An 8,453-nucleotide genomic window follows, 5' to 3' on the forward strand; every position below is an offset into this window, starting at 1 on the left:
GAGAAAGTTAAAAAAAAGTTCCATTTAAAATCATATCAAAAAGAATAAAATGCCTAGGAAGAATATTTTTTAAAAAAATTAATTAATTTATTTTTGGCTGCATTGGGTCTTCATTGCTGCGCATGGGCTTTCTCTAGTTGCGATTCGCAGGGGCTACTCTTTGTTGCGGTGCGCGGGCTTCTCATTGTGGTGGCTTCTCTTTTGTGGAGCATGGGCTCTAGGCACGCAGGCTTCAGTAGTTGTGGCACGCAGGCTCAACAGTTGTGGCTCTTGGGCTCTAGAGCACAGGCTCAGTAGTTGTGGCACACAGGCTTAGTTGTTCCGCGGCATGTGGGATCTTCCCAGACCAGGGCTGAAACCCATGTACCCTGCATTGGCAGGTGGATTCTTAACCACTGTGCCACCAGGGAAGTCCCACCTAGCAAGAAACTTAATCAAGGAGGTGAAAGACCTTTATGCTGAAAACTATAGAACACTGATGAAGGAAATTGAAAATGATACAAAGAAATGGAAAGATATTCCATGCTCTTGGATTGGAAGAATTGATATTGTTAAAATAGCCATACTAACCAAAGCAACAGACTTAATGCAATCCTTATCAAAACACCCATGACATATTTCACAGAACTAGAAAAAATAACACCAAAATTCATGTGGAACCAAGGAAAAGACCCTGAATTGCCAAAGCAATCATGAAATAAAAGAACAAAGCTGGAGGTATCATGCTCCCTGTCTTCAAACTACTCTACAAAGCTACAGTAATCAAAAACAGCAAAGTACTGGCACAAAAACAGACACAAAGATCAATGGAACAGAACAGAAGGCCCATAAATAAGCTCACACACCTATGGTCAATTAATCTATGATAAACAGGCAAGACTATAAAAATGGAGAAAAGATAGTCTCTTCAATAAGCGGTGCTGGGAAAACTGGAAAGCTATACGTAAAACAATGCAATTAGAACATTTCCTCACACCCTATAAAAGAAAACTCAAATGGATTAAAGGCCTTAATGTAAGACCTGTAACCATGAAACTCCTAGAAGAGAACAAAGGCAGAATATTCCTTGACATAAATGACATAAATCGTAGCAATATTTTTTGGGATCTGTCTGTGAAAGCAAACGAAATAAAAGGAAAAATAAACAAATGGGACCTAATTAAACTTAAAAGCTTTTGCACAGCAAAGGAAACCACAGACAAAATGAAAAGACAACCTATGGACTGGGAGAAAATATTTTCAAATGATGCAGCTGACAAGGGCTTAATTTCCAAAATATACAAACAGCTCATACAACTCAATAACAAAAAAAAAGAGAAATAACCCAATCAAAAAATATGCAGAAGATCTAAACAGACATTTCTCCAGAGAAGACATACAGATGGCCAACAAGCACGTGAAAAGATGCTCAACAGCACTAATTATTAGAGAAATGTAAATCACATCACTAATTATTAGAGAAATGCAAATCAAAACCACAATGAGGTATCACCATATCAGAATGGCTATCATCAAAAAGTCTACAAATGGGCTTCCCTGGTGGCGCAGTGGTTAAGAATCCGCCTGCCAACGCAGGGGACACGGGTTCGAGCCCTGGTCTGGGAAGATCCCACATGCCACGGAGCAACTAAGCCCGTGTGCCACGTCTACTGAGCCTGTGCTCTAGAGCCAGCAATGAGGACCCAACACAGCCAAAAATAAATTAATTAAAAAAAAAAAAAAAAAAAAAAGTCTACAAATAACAAACGTTAGTGAGGATGTGGAGAAAAGGGAACCCTTGTGCATTTAGGTGGGAGTGTAAATCAGTGCAGCCACTATGGAAAACAGTATTGAGGTTCCTCAAAAAACTAAAAGTAGAACTACCATATGACCCAGCAATTCCACTCCTGGGTATATATCCAGAAAATATGAAAACACTGATTCAAAAAGATACATGCACCCAATGTTCATAGAAGCACTATTTACAGTAGTAAAGATATGGAAGCAACTCATGCATCTATCAACAGAAGAATGGATAAAGAAGACGTGGTATATATACACAATGGAATATTACTCGGCCATAAAAAAGAATGAAATTCTGCCATTTGTAGCAATGTGAATAGACCTAGAGAATATTCTGCTTAGTGAAATAAATCAGAGAAAGAAAAATACTGTATGATATCACTTATATGTGGAACTAAAAAATAATACAAATGATGGTATACAGCAAAACAGGAACAGACTCGCTGATATAGAAAACAAATTAGTGGTTACCAGTGGGGAGAGGGAAGCAGGGAGGGGCACACTAAGGGTACGGGATTAAGAGAAACAAACTACTATAAATAAAATCCTTAGGGACTTCCCTGGTGGCGCAGTGGTTAAGAATCCGCCTGCCAATGCAGGGGACATGGGTTCGAGCCCTGGTTCGGGAAGATCCCACATGCCACGGAACAACTAAGCCAGTGTGACACAACTACTGAGCCTGCGCTCTAGAGCCCGCAAGCCACAACTATGGAAGCCTGCATGCCTAGAGCCCGTGCTCTGCAACAAGAGAAGCCACACTATGAGAAGCCCGCGCACCACAACGAAGAGTAGCCCCTGTTCGCCGCAACTAGAGAAAGCCCGCACACATCAATGGAGAACCAATGCAGCCAAAAAAATATATAAATAAATAAAAATAAAATAAAATACATAAGCAACAAGAATATATTCTATAACATAGGGAATTATAGCCATTATCTTGTAATAACCTTTAATGGAGTATAAACTATAAAAATACTGAATCTCTATGCTGTACACTTGAAACTAATATAATATTGTAAATCAACTATACTTCAATTAAAAAAGAGAAATAGGACTTCCCCCGTGGCACAGTGGTTAAGAATCCGCCTGCCAATGCAGGGGACACGGGTTTGAGCCCTGGTATGGGAAGATCCCACATGCCATGGAGCAACAAAGCCTGTGTGCCACAACTACTGAGCCTGCACTCTAGAGCCCACGAGCCACAACTACTGAGCCCACGTGCCACAACTACTGAAGCCTGCACGCCTAGAGCCCATGCTCCGCATGGCTCTGAACTACTACTGAAGCCTGCGCACCTAGAGCCCATGCTTCGCAACAAGAAAGGCTACCGCAGTGAGAAGCCCACGCACCACAACAAAGAGTAGCCTCCTCTCACCGCAACTAGAGAAGAAGCCCATGCACAGCAAGGAAGACCCAATGCAGCCGAAAAAAAAAATTAATTAATAAAAATAAAGAAATAAAGAAATAATAAAAAATCTTTTATGTATTCCTAGTGCTGAATTCTATGTAGTTGTTAAAAATGAAACAGATATGTAGACATAAACAAGAAAATAATCCAATGATTTGTTATTGCATAAAAAACGCAAGATGCTGAAAAATAAGTAGGATCCCATTTTTGTTCAACATTTTGCTTATGTAGTTGTAGATACATAGAAAACTTGAATATTCAGAAAGTTGTCAACAATGGTTACCTCTCAGAGAGTGGCAATGAGGATAGTAGGGATGGGGTATACTTTACCTTTTCACATATGTATAAGCCTCATTGTCTTACAACAATAATTTGTTAATTTCTAAGTAAATAATAAACATTCAGTTTTGGAAAAAGGCAATGCGAACAATGTAAATACATAGACTTGGTGGCTATAGAAAAGCTACTTTATACGTCAGTTTAAACATTTTGAATATTTTTTATGTTTATAAGTTTGTGACTTCTGGGTTCACAGTGGAAAAACAGTATGAGATGCCTTTTCCAAATTGAAATGACTAAAAGGAATACTCTAAAATAAAGGAAACTAACAATGAGATAAACATTGATACTACATCTCAACGCTTCTCTGTTTATATGTCTTTTGCTCTATGTTATGGGAGGTTTCCTTTCACATTACTAATTCAGTCAGTGTCATGTCATTTAATCAATTCTATCGAATTTTCTGTTTTGAGTGTCATGCTTTTTAACCTTTAAGAATTCTTTCCTGTATACAGCAGAAACTAACACACCATTGTAAAGCAATTATACTCCAATTAAGATGTTAAAAAAAAAAAAAAGAATTCTTTCCTGCTCTGATTTCTCCTTTGCATGAAAGCTTCTCTCAGTGAATTTAAAAAGTCAAACTACAGTTTGTTTTTTAAAAAATTTTTATTGGGGTATAGTTGCTAACACAATATTGTGTTAGTTTCTACTGTACAGCAAAGTGAATCAGCTGTATGTATACATATATCCCCTCTTTTTTGTATTTCCTTGCCATTTAGGCCACCACAGAGCACTGAGTAGAGTTCCCTGTGCTATACAGTAGGTTCTCATTAGTTATCTATTTTATACACAGTATCAGTAGTGTATATATGTCAATCCCAATCTCCCAGTTCATCCCATCCACTCCCCCTTCCCCCTCGGTATCCATATGTTTGTTTGTTCTCTATATCTGTGTCTCTATTTCTGCTTTGTAAATAAGATCGTCTATACCAATTTTTTCAGACTCTACACATATGTGTTAATATATGATATTTGTTTTTCTCTTTCTGACTTACTTCACTCTGTATGACAGTCTCTAGGTCCATCCACATCTCTACAAATGACCCAATTTCATTCCTTTTTATGGCTGAGTAATATTGCATTGTATATATGCACCACATCTTCTTTATCTGTTCCTCTGCTGATGGACATTTAGGTTGCTTCAAACTACAGTTTTAAAAGTTTTTGTTTCTTGTATCATTTATTTCCTCTGGGGTCAGTAATTCTTTTTTCTTGTTTTATTCTTTCATATTCATTTTGCTGATTTTCCTCATATTATGGTGATCTTTGAGTATTACGGTTTATAAATGAAGAACAAAGTTGTCTGTGATGAGTGGTCATCATGAATTTCTTGTACCTCTGTGTCATATGTTTATCCAGCAGGATCTCCCCACCAATGAACTGGCTGACTACTACCTCTGATTAGTGGAAAAGGCATGCCATAAGGGCTTATGGTCCATGAACAGGCAGCAATAGATAAAGAAAGGAATATTTTCACAGTGTTGAAGGGCACTTGTGTATGTGTTAGTATATTTTATAGAGAATCTCCTACTAGATATGAAAGGTAGTTACGGTTTTAGTGTAGGGACAAATCCCTTGTTGAAGTGTCTGTATAGGAAGAAGAGGTTGCCTTAAGTTATCATGTCTCCTTAGTCTTCACCAATCTGTGACAGTTTATCAATCTTTCCTTGTTTTCCCATGATCTTGATACTTTAGAATACTGATTAGTTATCTTATAGAACATCTCCCAATTTGACATTGTCTGAAGTTTTCTCATGATTAGACTGAGATCATACATTTTTGCCAAGGTGATGCTAAACTCAAGAGCATACAGTGAGAGTGCATCATATCAGCAGGTACCCAAAGTCAAAATGTCCCAATACTTTTTAAAAAAAGATAATTTATTTATTTAATTTTGGCTGCATCAGGTCTCAGTTGCAGCATGTGGGATCTGCATTGAGGAATGTGGGATCTTTCGTTGCAGCACGCAGGCTTCTCTCTAGTTGTGGCATGTGGGTTTTCTCTTCTCTAGTTGTGGCATGCAGGCTCCAGGGTGCGTGGGCTCTGTAGTTGTGGCACGCGGGTTCCAGAGTGCGTGGGGTCCGTAGTTTGTGGCACACAGGCTCTCTAGTTGAGGCACGCAAACTCAGTAGTTCTGGTGCATGGGCTTAGTTGCTCCGTGGCTTGTGGGATCTTAGTTCCCTGACCAGGGATTGAACCTGCGTTCCCTGCATTGGAAGGCGGATTCTTTACCACTGGGCCACCAGGGAAGTTCCCCAATACTTTTAATAACTTTGAAAACTTATTAAGATGGTGTCTGCCAGGATTCCCCATAGTAAATTTATGATTTTTAGCTTTGCAATTAATTCATATCTTGAAGGGAATATCCTTTGAGATGGGATAAAATAAGCAAGGAAAGGATAAACAGTCTCTTTCTTGGCATACTTTGATCCAGCAATTTTAGCATCCATGGATGATTACTGCCTGCAGTAATTATTTCTGTAGTATTTGCTATGGTGATTTTCTATTTCCATTATTCTTCCTACATTACTTATTGAGATTTTACTAAAACAAAGAGCTATCCTTTTATCCCAATTTATTTAACTTTTTAAATATCAGTGTAGTATCATGGATATTTATTTAATACTATGGGTTATAACTCATTACTTGTATTATATATCCTAGCCACATGGGGTTTTTAAAATTACTTTTTATGGTTGATTTTGAATATGATTATGTATTGCTGAGAAACCAATCTGAATGATATCACATTTTTGACATCTATTGAGATTTTCTTTGTGACAAAGCATGTGGGTTTTTGTAAATATTCTTTGCATGCATGACATAATGAACATTCTTTTTTGTTTCTGAAGTTTTTTCATTGTGAACTATAAAACATGTAAAAGCGCACCAAATATAATTATATGCTTAGTGAGCTATTATAAAGCAGACCCCTGTGTTACCACTATCCAGGTGAAAAAATAAAATCTTGCTAGTGACAGAAAAATATCCCAAGTGCTATGTTCCAATCATGTCTTCCCTGCTCACATGCTCACCCCCACCTGAAGAAAACCAATGCCTTGATTTTTAGGTTCTCCAGTTACCTGCTTTTCCTAATAAAAATACCACCTAAGTATGCATTACTAAAAACTATACTTTAGTGAAACAAGATATATTATGGAAACACGATTAGTCAATTAACATCACACAAAGTAAACTTCAAAACAAGGAGTATTGCCAGAGACAAAGAAAACTATTTTCATAATGATAAAACATTCAATTCACTAGGAATGCATTGCAGTACTAAAAGTGTATGCATCAAAAAAATAAAACTTCAAAGTACATGAAACAAAAATGGCAGAAATAAAGAAATAAAAGTACCTACTCAAAACTGAAGACTTTAACACTCCTTCCTCAGTAATTGATGGAACAAGATGACTGAAAATCAGAAAAGATATAGATGAGAACAGCTACCAACTGGACCTATTAGAATGATGCATCTAACAATGGCAGAATATAATTTTTTTCCAGATACATATGGAACATGTGTTATCTCATTGGGTTTTAATTTCCATTTTCATAACTAATGAGCATAAACACACTTTCATATCTTTACTGGATACTTGGCTATTGTTGTAGATGCTTTTGGGGCTCTGCCCAATTAAGGCTCTGACTTTAGGGAACCCTACCTAGGACAGTTGCTACCAGGACTGATAATTAGAAGCATGGTCTAGGAAAGGTCCTAGAGTCTGGCAGGTTGCAGTAGTGCAAATATTAAGACTTTCACTTGTGGTAAATGGGGTGTGATACAGGTGGAAGGAAATGTACCAGCCTGTGTAATTTCTCTGGCATTTCAGATCAATGATGGAGAAAGTTAAGTATTAGGACTGTGGAACTGGGTGATTATTGCTGAGCACCACTGATTTATTGAAAAAGAGAATGACAGACTTAGGTCAACTGAGCACAAATTGAAAGGAGAAATAAAAATCAGAGGACAAGCATGATTTATGATTAGGAATGTGACTTAATTATGAGTGGCAGAGCCAAAGAGAAGGTTGATTTCTCATCCCAGACAAATCTTCTATGCCAAAGTCAGGACCCTGATAGAGAAGTGGAACCCTGAGCCTTGGGCTGGGGATATTAGGATTGATGCAGTTAAGAATTTGGAACACTCAGATTACCCTAAATCCTTTGGGCCTGTGGAAGGGACCCACTTCTACCTGTTAGGGGATGAGACTCCACCTTCCTTGATGACCACGCAGAGGGTTCAAATGAGGCAAGTGGCTTATAATGGTTTCCTTTCTCAGAACTTGACTTCACTTCACCTCCTGGGCACCAGAGTGATAGTAGTGTTAATTCTCAGCACGGCCCCACTGTGGGAATCTTGAGCCTGCAAAGGGAGAAGAGAGATTGAATGCCAACAGAGACTGTAGACCGTGGCTAATAAGTACTGTAGGAACTTATAGACTATTCCAGGGAGTAGATTCTGAGGCCACTGGACCAGGGAAGTGGAATACAAAGCTGTTTTTAATGGGCTAACTTTTCTATGACTCAGACTTAATGCTTTGATAAGGGCCCTAACACTCAGTTTTTAATACACTGATGGGGTAGTTCTTGGAAACCTGAAGAGTGGTAGCCCACATTAAACAAAGTAGAGATATGACAAGTGGTTATATAAATTATTCAGGAAGTAATAAAAACCTCAGAGAAGTGGGTATCTTGGAGTGGACATGTTATGTAAGACCAGACCCCTGCTTACTATGTACCCTGGAAGGATTTGGAAGATGACTCACTTAACCAGCATCATTGAGTAACTTAGTAGTGACTGTCCTCTGTAGGTGGGGACTTTGAAGGTGATGTGTTGCAGAAATGAAATCTCTTCTATAAATGTGAATAATACGTTCCAGAAATAGCAGAGATTATCTGGCAACAATAATTCAAT

At 38.1% G+C, this 8,453-nt stretch overlaps 1 long non-coding RNA gene across 1 annotated transcript in view; it reads right to left on the minus strand.

The window, feature by feature from the left end:
- Positions 1-7,891, minus strand: part of LOC103007562 (uncharacterized) — a 50,772-nt gene extending 42,881 nt beyond the window's left edge. The window contains exons 1-2 of the long non-coding RNA XR_452551.2: positions 7,732-7,891; positions 6,897-6,949 (exon numbers count right to left, since the gene is read on the minus strand). This is a non-coding gene — a long non-coding RNA (uncharacterized LOC103007562). The remainder of the gene's footprint in view (positions 1-6,896; positions 6,950-7,731) is intronic.
- Positions 7,892-8,453: the final 562 nt, after the last annotated feature.

The sequence above is a fragment of the Balaenoptera acutorostrata genome, chromosome 19 (genome assembly GCF_949987535.1).
Source record: "Balaenoptera acutorostrata chromosome 19, mBalAcu1.1, whole genome shotgun sequence".
NCBI classification, from domain to species: domain Eukaryota; kingdom Metazoa; phylum Chordata; class Mammalia; order Artiodactyla; family Balaenopteridae; genus Balaenoptera; species Balaenoptera acutorostrata.